General features: G+C 43.9%; 1 long non-coding RNA gene and 2 other non-coding genes across 5 annotated transcripts; all 3 read left to right on the top strand.

The window, feature by feature from the left end:
• The first annotated feature begins 8669 nt into the window (after nt 1-8669).
• Nucleotides 8670-14078, top strand: LOC101788463 (uncharacterized). Of its 3 annotated transcripts, none has more exons than XR_001200767.3 (5): nt 8670-8775; nt 9330-9445; nt 11445-11496; nt 13543-13628; nt 13706-14078. It is a non-coding gene; the product is annotated as an uncharacterized LOC101788463 (long non-coding RNA). The 3 variants fall into 3 exon arrangements; XR_001200768.3 differs by having other exon boundaries at nt 8692-8857; XR_216253.4 differs by having other exon boundaries at nt 8712-8916.
• LOC111756204 (small nucleolar RNA SNORA71) lies at nt 10948-11080 on the top strand. The gene has a single exon (XR_002790680.1). It is a non-coding gene; the product is annotated as a small nucleolar RNA SNORA71 (small nucleolar RNA).
• On the top strand, nt 12481-12610 carry LOC111756200 (small nucleolar RNA SNORA71). The gene has a single exon (XR_002790676.1). It is a non-coding gene; the product is annotated as a small nucleolar RNA SNORA71 (small nucleolar RNA).
• Nucleotides 14079-15403: the final 1325 nt, after the last annotated feature.

The following is a 15403-nucleotide window of genomic DNA, read 5'->3' as shown; positions in this document are numbered from 1 at the left end:
TCTCAGCAACCATCCTGCCTCAGCCTCCTAAGTGCCAGGATTGCAGGCGTGTGCCATCAACCCGGCCAACAATTTTAACTTGTATTTTATTTAACCTGATACTATAGCCAAAATAATCTGATAGCACGTAATCAATATTTTAAAATTATTGAGTTGCTTACCACTCTTTTTCGTACTCAAAGTCTTTTAATCTGGTCACATCATAATTCAGACCAGCTACAGTTCCAGGACTGAGCAGGCAAATGGACTTGTGATGGTTGTGCTCATCAGTTCAGGTTGCAGGCACTCTGGCTTTGATTGTCCTTCAGGGGCTGGAAGAGAGAGGCAGCCACAGGAAGGAAGCTGAGAGTATTCAGGTTTCACACACACCCCACCAGAAGAGCCAGGAATCCCTTTGGAGGATGTGGCCTTCTGGATCCTCAGACTGGGGTTTTCTCATTTAGAAGATTAAGGCACAGGTGCTCTCAGAAGTCTGGAAAGAGGAAGAACCATGATTCAAACCAACGTTTTCTTTTGTGTTACTTGTGGCCATTATACCACGGAAGTCATCTTGGCTCATTCATTTCTCCATCTTTGGTGCCTACAGAAGAAATCGACAGATTCCTGGACTCATATGAATTACCAAATCTGAATCAAGAAGACATGAAAATCTTAATAAACGAATATGATTAGGTGAAATTGAAAATGTAATTTAAAAACCTGTCAAAAAACAGAAACCCTGATGGATACAAAGTCAACACTCAAAATTCAATAGCCTTCCTGGACACAAATAACAAACACACAGAGAAAAACCAGGGAAAAAACGCCTTTCATACTATCATCCTAAAAAAAAAAGTAAATATCTAGGAATCAATCTAATGAAGGATAAAAAATACCTTTATATTGAAAACTACAGTACTCTGAAAAGGAGATTGAAGAGAACATTAGAAAATAGATATCTCACACTCTTGGGTAGGAACAATCAATAGAGTAAAAATGGCCATATTTCCAAAAATGTTATACAGATTGTATACAATCCTAATCCAAGTTCCCATAGCATTTTCACAGAATTAATAAAAACAATCCTAAAATTCAACTGGAGCCAGAAGAGACTTACAATAACAAAGGTAATCCTGGGCAACAAAGACAAGCCAGGGGCATCACAGTCCCTGACTTAAAACGATACTATAAAAATAGCACAGTACTGGCAAAACAAAGAAAAAAAACAGAGCCAAAGATCAGTGAAACAGATAAGATGGAAAAACAATGCTAGACACACTAAACCACCTTATCTTTGACAAAGGTGCCAAACACATTCACTGGAAGAAGGATAGCCTCTTTAATAAGTGGTGCTGGAAAAACTGGCTCAACATGTGCCAAAGATTAAAACTGGACCCATAGCTTTCACCATGTACTAAAAACAAAATTGGAATAGATCAAAGATCTAAATATTAAACAGAAACATTAAATCTGCTGGAGGATGCAGAAGGTAAAAGTCTGGAGGATAATGGTGTATGCAAAGACTTTCTGAACAAAACCTCAGCTGCACATGAACCCTTACAAAGATTCAACAACTCCGATCTCATCTTATTGAAAAGCGTTTTCACAGCAAGAGAAACCACCAACAGAGTGAAGAGACATCACACAACCTGGGAGAAAATGTTTGCCAGCTGTTCCTCAGACAAAAATGTTTGCTGTCAAAACATAAAGAGAACTCAAAACAATCAGTCCTCCCAGATTTAAAAACTCAACACAAAAATGTGTACCTGAGATGAAAACACATGTCTGAGATGAAGAAATACAAACAGCAAATAAATATGTGACAAAATGTTCAACATTACCGGTTATTCAAGAGATGCAAATTAAAACAATATTGAGATTCCATGTCACCCCAGAAAGAATGGCTAGGTTTGAGAAATCAACCAATAACAAATGCTGGAGGGACTATAGGGAAAAAGGAACCCTTCTCCACTGTTTATGGGACTGTGGCCCAGTGCGACCATTGTGGAAATCCATGTGGAGACTCCTCAAAAAGCTAAGATTGGAGGTCCCATTTGACCCAGTTATTCTCCTTCTGAGTATCTTCCCAGAAGAATTAGAAACATCATACCGTACCAATGTATGTGTACCAATGTTTGTAGCAGAACAATTTGTAACAGCTAGACCTTGGAAACAACCTAAATGCCCATCGACAGAGTAATAGATTTTAAAAAGTGTACTTTTATGCAATGGAGTACTACTCAGTCATAGAGAAAGAAAAATGAGATTTTTGTAGGTAAATAGGTGCCACTTGTGTCCATATGAGACATACTTGTGTAGACATTGTTTTCTCTCACTAGTGTGAGAAGCTGAAAGAAACTATATATAAGTATATACCTAAGATATTTATACTACTCATTTCTCCAAGTTCATTGATGAGAAAAGTTTGCACTGGTATTGTATAGACAACTGAATGCAGATGTTTTGTGCTCTGGGTGACTGATTTGGGGTTCGTACTGTGCAATTATATGTGCCATTATTGCCCTCTGATTATTGTGTTTTGAAATTTTGTTTTATCTTTTTCTCTTTGAATTAAAATAGATTTTAAAAAACAAATTAAAGCAAGTTGGAATTATAAACTGTATGTCTTAGGAAAGAACAGTGCCATGAGTCTCACCGTCTGTCCCCATGTGGTGGCGATGAGCAGAAGCCTCTGTGTCCTACTCCAAGTAAGAAAGAGGAGCTTCAGAGAATCATTAGATCACTGTCCCTTAGGGCTGGGGATCACAGGTGGTTGGGCCTCACCATCTCCTGAGTCAAACGTTCAGTGTCTTTCAGCAGGTATAGAACCTGTGAGGCAAATGTCTGCCAAATACCCAGAAAGTCCTGCCCAAGAGAAAGCCCACTAGGGTGAAGAAGTCTAAGCAGAGAACTTGTCATATTGGCAGGGGCAGGTCAAAGGAGGTGAGGAGGGGAGTCTCTGAAAAATCCAAAGATTCAGCTTTCAGTACTTACCCCACCTTCTTGCAACAGTAGCAGTTACCAGAGCTGCCCCCTCCCCTTTATTCCTTATTCCCTTGGTCAGGCTCTTGGAGGCCCACAGTACTCTACCTGTGCTCAGGCCTAGCTTGTGGAGAAGACAGAAGTCTTACCTATGAATAATCATGGGAAACATTATTAATGCATGAGACTCACATTTGAAATAATTCAATGGAAACTTTCCAATTTTTAGTGATTGCAACATTTCTATTTTATTTGTTAAATGTTGTGATGTGGGGGATTGAACCCAGGTCATGGCATGTTCTAAGCCAATACTCTACCACTGAGCTACATCCTGCACCCTGCAAGATTTTACTATCTAAAACTGATCAAAAAAGTTAGGAGGGTTGCTTTGTCTTTTTCTAGGGATGAGGAAAAGATTCTTGCATTTAGCAAATGTGCAGAGACAGGGAACAATTTTTTCATAATTACATACTACTAGCACCCTCCTTTCAGCTCCTGATTGCATTAATAAATGGTTTGGTTGTCTCTGGTAGGACAAATCCCACCATGTGAAGTTTGTACATCACAGAAGTTGAACCAAGAGTCCTTCCTTTGAGAACAGGACTTGTAGCTGGCTGGACAGAATGTTCCAAGCAGGTGGTGCCCAGGGGCCAGGCAGCAACTAGCCACATGAGCGCTGTGGATCCCCAGGCCCAGTCCTCACCCCACCGTGCTTCCTCTTTTGTTGTATCTGCCCTCCCTTCTCTGCTTTCTCTTGGCAGCCACATGCTCAGGCTCCAAGGTCTGGGACTGTCACTTGATGGAAGTGTCAGCCAGTCTGGTCCCCAAGTGCCATTCACCCGTTCCTGAGCTGCCCTGTGGACTGCCACATATGGACACACACTGCACTCATATTTCAGTCTGTGGCTGAGAGGCAGAGATGCTTGGGGAACTTGGCTGAGTTGATGTCACAGAAATCATTAAATTATGGCACGAAGGCATTTTCTTAGTCTGCCTCTCTTGGAGCAGCACAGTGATCCTATGCGAAGCATTCTAACCCTGAAATAGTGAGTCCTTCTAACAGACTGCTGAGAACACCTCCCAAAAGTAATGCCTACGGGAGAACCCTCAACACCTTCCTGCCAGCTTCATGAATTCAAGCAAAAGATAATTAAGTATGCAGGGTCTTTAGAAAAAGACACAGGTTTTTCAGCAGTAAGGAAAAATATTGTTTTTCACATTTTGGACATTCAGGCTACCAATCCTCAAAATTACTTTCTGAAGCCAGTTTGGTATTGCATGCTCAAAATCCCAGCATTCAGGAGATGTGGCAGGAAGGTTGTGAGTTTGAGGCTAGCCTGGGTTCCATAGTGAGGCTCTGATTAAAAAAAAAAGAAGAAGAAAGAAATAAGTCTGAGCCAAGGAAAGGTGCTTCCATTCTTTTTCTAGTTATGGGAGGAGTCTCCCACCTCTGCAGAACCCTGCTCCAAGGGAATTTCTCTCCAGGATGCACTGAGAGGTGTGGAGCCCAAACTAGTCACTGCCTCTTGGGGGCCCTCTGGTTTGCTGGTACTTGGGCTCCTCACCTGGGTTCCTGCCCTGCCCCGTGAGAGGCAGGCTCTGTGCAGAGATGCCTGCAACAGTGATGAAAGGCAGGAGGGAACATCAGGGAGGCTGCAGGTGGTCACAGCTCAGCGGAGTCCTCCATCTGCTGTCACCATGATTAAGATGCAGTTAATTTCCATCGCCCCATTCTCATGTCCACCAATCCCCAGCGCTATTCCTGCCCTTCAGGAGCATCAGGGCCAAGAGAGATTGCAAATATTTTTAAGATGTTTCTCTTTGTGTTCACAAATGAATTCGCCTATAAATTACATTTCCTTTTGTTGAATTTATCTGATTTTAAGATCTGGTTATTACATTAGCTGAGGATTTTTTCTCCAATCCAAGAGACTGTAGAAGGCTTATATATAGCTATGTTTTCAAAAAAAACAACAACAACACTGTACAATAACCCATAAAGATACCTGGGTGTAAGATGTTTTCTTTGTGTAAACATTATTAACCACTGGTTCCATTTTTTAAAATAAGATTTTTCAAGTTTTCTGTTCTTTCTTAAAGTGACTTTAAAAATATTTCCTGGTGTGTGTTCATTTCCTCTGTTTTAAATTTTACAGGAAGAGTCAACAGTGTTCTTTCACATTTTACTCTCTGCTCTGATGGTGCCACGCGCCTTTGCTCATTCCTGAAACTGTGTGGCTGTCGATTAAATCAGACAATGTCCATGTTCTGCCATTTCACTTTCTGCTCTTCTTTTATTTCTATCAGCTCAGTTATCCTTTTCCTCCATTTAAAAAGCCTTTAGAGGCAAGAGTAGATTAGAGCACAAGAAATATTTCCCACATTTCAGAATTAAATGTTTCCCTCTCTCACCACTAAAGTGAGCATTTCTCTTTTTTCTCCATCTCCTCTCCCTTCTCTCCTCCTTTCCTTCTCCTTATCTTTTTCCTGCTCCTTCTCCTTCTTTTTCTTCTTCCCGTTCTCCTCTTTCTCCTTGTCTTTCTTCTTTCTCTTCTCCCTCTCCCTTCCTCTCTTTCCCTCTTCTCCATCTTGCAGAATAGGGACTAAAAAGAGGGCTTTTGCCTTGAGCTATGTCCTCAGCACTTTTTTTTAAAAATTTTGAGACAGGATCTTGCTAAAATGCCCAAGATGGGCTTGAACTTGAGCTTCTCCTGCCTCAGCCTTCCGGAGCACTGGTCATGACATAGCCCTGTGCCACAGCATCTGGCTGCTTCTTGCCTTGTATAAACATGTAAAGGCATCCTTACAGACTGTGGAATGAGCTATGGTCATACTGTACGTTCTGGTTTTGTACTTCTCTCCACACCAGCACATGTACCCAGCCCCTCATCTCTTTCCCATCAACTTCACAGTCTACTTCTTCCCTCTTCCCACTAAACACTATCCTGTTGTCCTTTCCTGTCCTCCAAAATGCCCCCAATGCACACCACCTCCAAGAAGCCACCTTCCTTTGCAAGCCCTGGGTGTCACTCTCTATCCCCTTTTGTACTCACTCACACTCTGTCGTTAGTTGCAATTCTTCTCTCCTGTGCGGAGCTCCTGCTGTGATGCTCTACCATCCTCACAGTACTGAGCCCTGTCTGGGTGAAAAACAGTGCTCAATACACATAGCCTCATTTTTGCCAGGAGGCCAAGCTCAAAAAATATAAAGCAAGGAAACCACACAGTCCACAGCTGCACCCAGTGCCTGGCAGATGCAAACACCAGACATGAAAAGCTCCAGGTTCACAGGGATGGGGATGTACCATCCAAACACAGAACACCTGCATCAGCTGGTGATCACTCTCAAAATCATGGGGTTTAACCAACTCAAGGCTTGAAGGGGCACTCTGGTGTCCTCTCTAATACAGGCACTAATTCCATCAGTGGGGACTCTATCCTAGTGACCTAATCATCTTCTGGAGGCCCAGTTCCAAACACATTCACACTGGGGATTAGAGTCCAACCTGTGAATTTTGGGAGGGATGTCAGCATTCGGTCCATAGCAGGGTCCTATTCTGAGAATGACAAAACAGTGGAAAGGTCAGATGTCCTGACCACTGACCATTCAGGTTTATGTGATGTTACACCGTCTGTTCTTAACCTTTCACCTTAAAATATAATGTTCTATGTTTGCATTGATCTGTATGACATGATGAAAATACCCTTTTAGTCTGTGCATTCTAAAATATACTGTTTTGATCAGTAATAGAACTTAAATACTATTATCAAATGTAATGGAAGCATCTATTAATGGCTCCTAGATTGCTTTATGGCCCTGAATTTTGACTCTGACAGTCTACTGTTGGGAGAGAGGATGTGTCACAGGCCCTGAGCACTTATGCCTGTCTTCGCTGGGGATGGCACAAATGCAAGGCCCTGACTGCGGGTCATCTGGGCAGTTTGTTAAGGTTATGTTTTGCAGTGTACAGCCTTGTGGGATGAGGTAAATGCTCCTCCCAGACTAAAGCTTCCCAGGTTTGTCTCTATTCCCCATTAGCAGAATGACTTTCCCATGCACAGTGTTCATATCCTGTCACACTCCCACACATTGTATAAACAGGAACCCATCATGGGTGCTACTGCCCCCAAAGGACTAGTGAGGCACAAGGCACCCAGGTGAACAGGAAGCTCTGCCTACTGCTCTTGCTATGAGTAATGAAGTCCTTTGACTTGGACATTTCCTGTCCTCTGTAAATATTTATTAAAACACTTCTAAGCTAAAGTGTCTGCTTGTAAACAAGATTAACTCTCAGACCGTACCGTTCTTTTGTTTTCTTTCTTTCTTTTTCTTTTTTTTTTGTTGTAGAGGAGAGATTTGAGACAGGATCTCCCTTGGCAGTGCAGGCTGGCCTTGACCTTGAGTTACAGACATACCCCATCATGCCTGGCACCACGCAGTTCTTGACACATTAGCTGCATGACCTTGGATGAGCTAATTAAACTTTCTGAGTGCTTATTTCCTTATCAACAAATAGGATGACTGCAATGTTTAAGTTACGGGATGAGTGGTTTGGTCCAGTTGAGATGCCATAACAAACTGCTATAAACTGAATGACTTATAAACAATAGCAAACTCTTTCCCACAGTTACGGAGACTGGGAGTCTGAAACCAAGGAACCAGTAGATTTGCTATTTGGTGAGGTTCAACTTTCTGTTTTACAGACCTGGTGGTTTTCTTCTCACTGTAAAATGGCCGGAGGAAGCAAACTCTTCAGAGCCTCTAATAGGGCACCAAAAACACTCACGCGGACCATCCATGTGACCTGATCTAACTCTAATGAGCTCCCAAACACCTCATACCTGATATCACTATATTCAGGATTAAGGGGTCAGCATATGAATTTGGGGGCAACATTAGCATTCAGTCCATAACACTTGGTATGATGATTAAATGGACCAAAATAATTGAAACATTATAAATGTGTCCTAAAATATTAGTTATTAGGCTGTCAACTAATAGAAGTCATTGCAACGGATATACCATGAAAAATAGTTCTTTTATGATCAGCTCTTTTTATTTTTATGCTGAGTTGGTAACACTTATGTTTTTGTTTTGTTTCATTTTTTTGGCAGTACTAAAATCAAACTTAAGATCTTTGCACTAAGCTTCATCCTCGGCCCCTTTTATACTTTATGGTTTTGGGTCTCACTAAATTGACCAGTCTGAGCTTAAAAGTTGTGATTCTCTTGCCTTAGCCTGCCACAGGTATGCACCACTATGCTCAGCTATGATTTTTAATTATTGCATTTTCTGGTTTGTCCCATTAAAATAAAGTCAGAAATTATGACTATTTTCATATTTCTGGACATATATTTCCGATATGTCCATCCTTAAAGTGAAGTTGTTGCTCAGTAGATTTGCTAGATGGATGGAAATCTAGATGAATAGATTTGATGAAAAATGAAGAGATGGGTTAGTGCATAGATGTTTGGATGGCGGAAGGGCTGATAATTCAATAGAAAAGATGAATAATTGGACAAATGAGAAAGCTGTGCTTCATTAAGTATTTTCTGGATAATTGGATGCATGGATATGTGGATGGGAGGAAAGATGCGGGGAAAGAGGGATGTTTGGTGGTAAAGAAGCCTGGATAGAGAGCCTTACTGGAGGGTTAGAATTTCAAGTCCTCTTCTCCAGGGGGCGCTGCAGAGCCAGTCGCACAAGCCTGGCCTGGCCCGGAGGCGCCGCTCTAGGCTGCAGCCTGCGCGCAGCCGCAGCTCCGCAGGGATAGCGGAGCGCCAAGGTAGCAGCGCTTCCTCTCCATCCGCAAGGTGCTGTGTTGCAGCCTATACCGGTGTTGTGCTCTGTGTTCCCTGCTGCCTTCCGTCTCCGCACCCGGCTAAGTCACTGCGGGTGCGCGCTCGGAGCGTGCTCTCCGCTCGGCTCTTAAAGGCTTGAGGTTTCTCCCTCACGTAAGGGAAACCGACGCGTCTGTTACTCGGGGATTTCCAGGGCTTACATGTCCCAGGCCTCTGCCGCGCCGGGCTGAGCGTCCCAGAAGGGTGTTGTGTTTGACCCTTCCTCCTGGGAGGACGCCCCGTTTGGTCTGAGACCACACACCCCGTGGTCTTTCACACCCGCGGCCAGGACTCGGACTAGTGGCGTTCGCAGCCCAGAATTTGCTTTTCGTTTGACTATACGGGGTCAGTGTTGTGCTGTGACCTAGAACTGACCTCTTTTCACCAAAAGCCTTTTAAAACCAGCGCTAAAACTTCCTTTTTGCATACTCTGTGGCTGAGGTTTTGTTTGAGACCGCTCCCAGGGCCCTAGGGGACAGCGTTCTGACTGTGCACTGAAGCCCTTCCCTCCTCTTTCCCCTGCTTAGGTCTTTCTGCTTCGCAGCCTCCTGGAGGCAGATGGAAACTTTTCCTTGGCCAGCGCTGCTGGTTCTGCAGCACCCAGCGCGCCCTGCCCTGGGCATTCTAGGGACCCAATGTCCTGGTAAGTGCTGCTGCGCTGAGCTCTTTGAGGACTGGGAGCCTTCTGGATCCTGATTCAGTGAACATCCACTGAGGGGATGGTGGTTGAGCACCTAGGGGTTCCGAGGTCTATGTGGCAAAGCTCCTGTGCACACTGAAGCCTGGTGTAACACTTGGGGGTCAGACCTGAGGTCAGATCCTAGCTGAGTTCCCTCATGCTACTAAGCTGTACTTCTGTTAAGTAGGGAAGATACAAAGTTCTTGAGATCAGAGAGCTGCCCGCTTTTCTTGTTTTCAACTCTGGTGCTGGTTACATGTAGATAATCACGGGATGAATGAACAATTGCACATTTTTACCGAAAGTCTTTCTTCCTGTGAACTCTGTTAAGAGGGCTGACGAAATCTATCTGAAGTGAAGACAGCACCGGGTTCTTTGAGCTTTGCACTTGGATAATCAATAAGTATCCATTTGAGGTTCTTTGGCAGGGTACAGGTCCCAGTTGGAACCTCTACATTTTCTTAAGAGTTACACAACAAATGATTTGAAAAATTTTCTGTATTTTGTTGTGCCCTGCGACATTGTTAGCTTTTTTCCTGTGTAAGAACAGGTTAGTAACAGCAGCACACGTTTGTGAGGAACAGCAGCTAGCTACTGTGCCAGGAACTCCATGTAATACTACTACATGTATTAGGATGGGTTTGACCAGGTGATGTTTTGATGACTTACTTGGGACTTCTTGTTTATTACAGAGATGACAACTAGATGTAACCGAGCTTTAAGAGGTGTCCATCTTGCCAGGAAGCAGCTGGACCATGGTCCTCCTGACTGAAGTGTGTCCTCTTGAAGTTGGGGACTTATGCAGATTTCCTAGATGTGACATAGATAGAAGTGAGATGAAGGCACCATCATCTTTGGGTTTTGAGATGCATGTGACTCCCTTTGGTGTGCTGGTTTGGGACTGGAATCTGTAAGGATCCTCTCCTTCCTTGGTGTGTTGGTGGCACAATGCCCAAGTCAAAGCAGGAAGGAGTTTTGCACTGTACTCAGCTATACCCAGGTCTTAAGTCACTTTGTTTTCGCTTCCTATCTTTTGCCCTTTTTTTTAATCCTCACTTTCATCCACTAGAATGCAGGGATGTGATGACACAGTTTTTCTTTGGGTCATAATTTCCTGTCTTCTACAATTCAAGAACTACATCAGCTAGCTAGCTAGCTTGCTTGCTTTGGTTTTTTGAGCCAGGGTCTTGCTGTGAGTGCAGGTTGCTGTTGAACTCACTAGCCTAGGCTGGTCTCAGACCACAGCAGTCCTCCTGCCTCAGCTACCTCAGTGATGGGATTACAAGCACACTGTGCTTTCCATCAGTTTTCTTTAGTGTCTTTCCTTTGCCTCCCCTGTCTGGCCATGTTGAAGGAATGTTTGAAGAATTGGAAACCATTGTTGGGTCTTTGTGTTTAGTTGGGCTGGCTGCTCAAAACTTGTGCCATTTGCCTCCTTTTACAGCAGTTCTCCCGCCCTTTTCTATTCCTGCATTCGTAAGTGATCAGGGACCCCCATGCCCTGGGCATTGGTAGTGCAGGTAGAGGAAATGTGGAAAGAATTGTCCTATGTTTGGAGGGTCTGCATGCTTGCCTTTCATTTCTAGGCGCTTTCCCACACTTCTCATCATATAGCTTGGGCTTTCCGGCTGTTTTGTGTGCATTACTGTCATTGCTAGGGCTTTCACATCCTGCCCCCTGCTTTTATGTGTTTCTTAAGTTCCTCTTGGTGGTCAGCAGAGTCACTGCCACTCAACTAATCGGTGTTTTGTATTACTCAGTACTAGCCACCCTGGTGCAGATCATCATTATCTCTCTCTTTAGTTAACTCTAATTTCCCTAAGGAAATATTGTATTTATTTAGGAAATAATAACTGCCATGTTTGAAATGCTTACCATCTGATATCTACTGTGCCAAGCCCTTTCCTGGTAACGTTCATGCCTACGCTGCTGGATGCTCACTAGTGCTTCCTGTCTCTTGCAGATGTCTTGGAAGTTGTCAGATCAGGAGCACCATAGACTCCAGTGTCATTGAGGTAAGATCTCTGGTCCATTGATCCCTTGCATCTAATACAGCCCTGCATATGTGTTCAGGGACTTTGAGACACAGAAGTAGGAAAACTGGGAGGTGAGATGAGGGTGGCAAATCTGCCAACCTAGACAAGCTAGATCACATCTCACGCTTTGCATGCTGTGTTAGCCTTCTGTTGCTGTGACAACATACCTGAGAAAAACTACTTAAATGAGATGTTTTGGCTCAGGATTTCAGAGGTTTCATCCATGGTCTGATACCTCCATTGCTTTTAGGCCTATGGTAAGGCAGAAATGTCATGGCAGAGGGAATAGTGGAAGAAATCCATTGCAGTCAAGAAGCAGAGAAAGAGAGACAGAGACAGGAAAAAGCCAGAGAGAAAGAGATAGGGCCCAAAGTATACCCTTCTAAGCTAGACCCCCAGTGACCTATTTCATGCAATTAGGCCCCACTTCTTGATAAGTCCATTCAGTTCTTTAATTCATTAGTGGATTAATTCACTTGATGAGGATCCAGTCTCTTCCCAAAAGCCCATCATTTGGTGACCAAGCCTGCAACACAGTGGGCCTTTGGGAGGACATTTTGCATCCCAGCCATCACACTTGTTTTTAGTGACTGCTGTAAAAGAAAAACCTCCAGAGTCTCACTTGGGCAATAAGTCTCCCAGCTGTCGGCCCTCCTTGCCTGCATGTAGGCAGCAGCGTGTTGTAATGCAAAATGGGTGAATCTGGGGATGGGGGTCCCCTTCTGCCGCTATTTCAATGACCAGCTCAATCCAGTTTTCTGGACTTGAAAAATAAAGTGATACATATTTTTCCAGTGTTTCTGTCCAAGTTAACTTCTTTTTGATTTCCTGTGGCAGAGAGGTTTTTTGAGAATTTTGTCACCGTCGGAGTCCTATGCTTAGCTGGGCTGTTTTCCTGGACTTGGCCCATTCCATGGGCCCCTGGGACTGGCGTCTCTTCAAGGGCTGTTCTCTGGTGTGTGCACCTGCATTCGAAAGTGATCATGGGCTGCCTGTGCCCTGGTCATCAGTTTTGCAGGGAGAGGAATTGAAAGCCATTTCCCGTGTTTGAAGGGTCCAGCCTGTCCCTTTCAAATGCTGGCGCTTTCATACATTTCTTTCCTGACAACACGTTTGAGTTTCAGGAACCTTAAGGGCTGTTGTGTGAGGGTTGGTGATGGGAGATAGTTTGTCTTGGTCTCTCTCAGCTTTGCCTGTCATTCTAAGAGACCAGACTGTATACATGTTAAGCATTAGATACATTTAAGAGGTGGAAGGAGCTAGGACAAATTGTATGTAGTGAATAAGTGAAATGTTGGGTAATACACAGTCATTACCACAAATGTTCAAAGAGAAGTAGCCTTTTGGAAATGGTGGGCCTGGGCAGGCCTTGGAAGTCATGTGATATGATAGGGATTCTGGGGATCGGGGATATGTGGTAGACTTTGAAGTTGAGGTGAGCAATGGCTCCCAGTCCTGCTCGGTAGACAGATGGGCAGGACAGTAATGACAGCATGGAGGCATGGCAGCTGGGGTGGTCCTTTGAGACCTTGGTGGGAAGAGCGCTAAGAGTTGAGCTCTTGAGGTCTCTCTCTGCCAACTATATATCTGCTCAATTTCCCTGCAAGGAGTTGTTTTAGAGTTTTTATTCATTTCTGTATTTATTTTTTGAGATTGGGTTCTTACTGTGTTACCCAGGTTGGTCTCAAACTGGTTGGTCCCCCCTCAGCCTTTTCAGTGCAGGACTGTAGTGGAGTGCACCACATCTGGCTGCTTCATGGGATTCTGCTGGCTTATACCAGCAGTGAGACATATGAATTACACTGCTGTTGGGAACATGTTAAGATGGTTCCATTTTAAGTGTTGTTTTTTTTTTCTGTGCATTGAGATTCCTTTTTAAGACAAATTTGGTGTGGAAAAAACACCTGACAACTGAGATGTGATTAGTTGGGAGCATTCTCATTAGTGGCGGCTTGAAGAAAGGTGAGGTAATGTTGGAGAACAAGTACTTGTAGTAACCTTCACTCTGTCACCTCATCACCCTAGGGATGCTGCCCTGGGTCTGGAGACTACTGAAAGAATGTCAGGATAATGGCATGGGGTTCCTGTTCCCCTGAAGGGGTCTCCTCATGGTAAGTTACTGCCAAGAGACTGAGCTTCTTGGAAATCCTCAGTCAGGCCACAGGCCTCATCTGACTTTCTCCCTTAGTTGGTTGTGATGTAGATCATGGACACTGGCATAGCGGAGTGAAGAAGGACATCAATGCACAACGCATTCCAGGCCTTAATGCAGTGACCTCAGCACAACACGGAACACCTTTTCGCTCTGCATGAGCAGGCATAGGAGAAGCCTAGAATTCTGGGGATTTGGGTTCCAGAGTAGAGACCTAGCTGATTCTACCCCATGCCAGCAGACCCAAAGAGTGCCATGGATGAGAAGTCTCCCTATATCTGGCCGCCTCCAGTCTTCCCTATTCCGGTGTAACTTTTAGACCCAAGAGATCCTTGTGAAGTGTTCTGTACTCTGTACTATTGTCTTCTTGACCACTTCAATAAATGTTGAACATGCTATTATGCTACTATATTTTGGTTTTTGTTTGTTTACCAAAATATTTATGTGCACTGGGTAGGCTGGGTATAGAGAAGGTAGTCACATGGCAAATCTTCCTGTTTTCACTCACTGAGAATTCCCATTAATACACTCCTAAGGATTGACCTAGGAGATATAAGGTGGGATGTAGGATTTGGAGGTTGAATAATCTCATGTGCATCTAGGGGCTCAGGCTTAGGAACGAAGAGAACTGTTAGATCTAGGTTGGCTGAGTAACATTTGTGCCAGGGATTTGGAAGAGAAGATGATAATGTGGATGAAGAGATGGAGATGGACTGAAGTCTTCAAGGAAGACAATTGTGTTCTGAGCTTGATGCTTTAGAGTGAATATAGGAAAATGGTTTCGAGCAAAGGTAAGAGTGGGGTGTATAAGGACTGCTGCCCTTGGAGAACTCTGGGGATGTGATAAGCAGTGCCAGAGCTTGGGATTTCCATTACTCCAGGTATATTTGATCTTTGGCCAGTATATTCATTGGCAATGATTGCAAGGATGTACCCAGCACATGTGTGTATTACCATTTATGGGCATGTATACTTAATCTGTCCCCTTTGATCAGATATAGTTCATACAGAGGAACTCTCCTCAAGGCTGTGACAGAAAGAGGAGGGCTAGTTGGTCCATTCCTTCAATTGAAATTGAATTCACTATATTCAGTAATGAGGCTGAGGTGGAAACCTGGCTGTGAAGCTCTATAAAAAGAGAAGGAAGCATTTTCAGGGGCTGAAGAGCTTGCTTGCTTGCTTGCTTGCTTTCCTTCTTTCCTTCTTTATTTTTTTGGTACCGGGGATCAAACTCATGACCTGGTGCTTGCCAGACAGGTGCTTACATCTTGAGCTAAACCCCTAGCCCCAAGAGGTCCTCATTTCTACATTGCTCCCCACATGAATTCCTACCCAAGGACCATGTAACATCTCCCATGTGCTTTCTGGAAGATCTCTCCCTCCTCACCCCAAGCCTTCTCTGGCCAGTTTCAAATAACTAGGCCCTTATCTTTTGGTGAGAAATGAACACATTTCCCCCAATGTGGCCTCTTCCACCCTATGTCTGTTGCTCGGTGCTTTGACTTTGGTAGCCATCTCCTTCCTTAACAGGCTGACTGTCCCCTTTCTTGGGACATCAGCTATTGAGCTTCCTATCAGCTATTGAGAGCACTGACCTAGGAGTCTCCCTTAGAGTCTCTTTCTCTCTTTCTCTGTCTCTATCTCTGTCTGTCTCTCTCTCTGTGTTTATCTGTCTGTCTGTCTGTCTCTCTCCTTTCTCTCTGTTGTACTTTTCTTGTTTCTTGACCATTATCT

Source organism: Cavia porcellus, unplaced genomic scaffold, assembly GCF_034190915.1.
Source record: "Cavia porcellus strain 051 isolate PalLab524CR breed Dunkin Hartley unplaced genomic scaffold, mCavPor4.1 scaffold_5, whole genome shotgun sequence".
NCBI lineage: Eukaryota > Metazoa > Chordata > Mammalia > Rodentia > Caviidae > Cavia > Cavia porcellus.
This window is presented reverse-complemented; position numbering and strand designations above follow the sequence as displayed.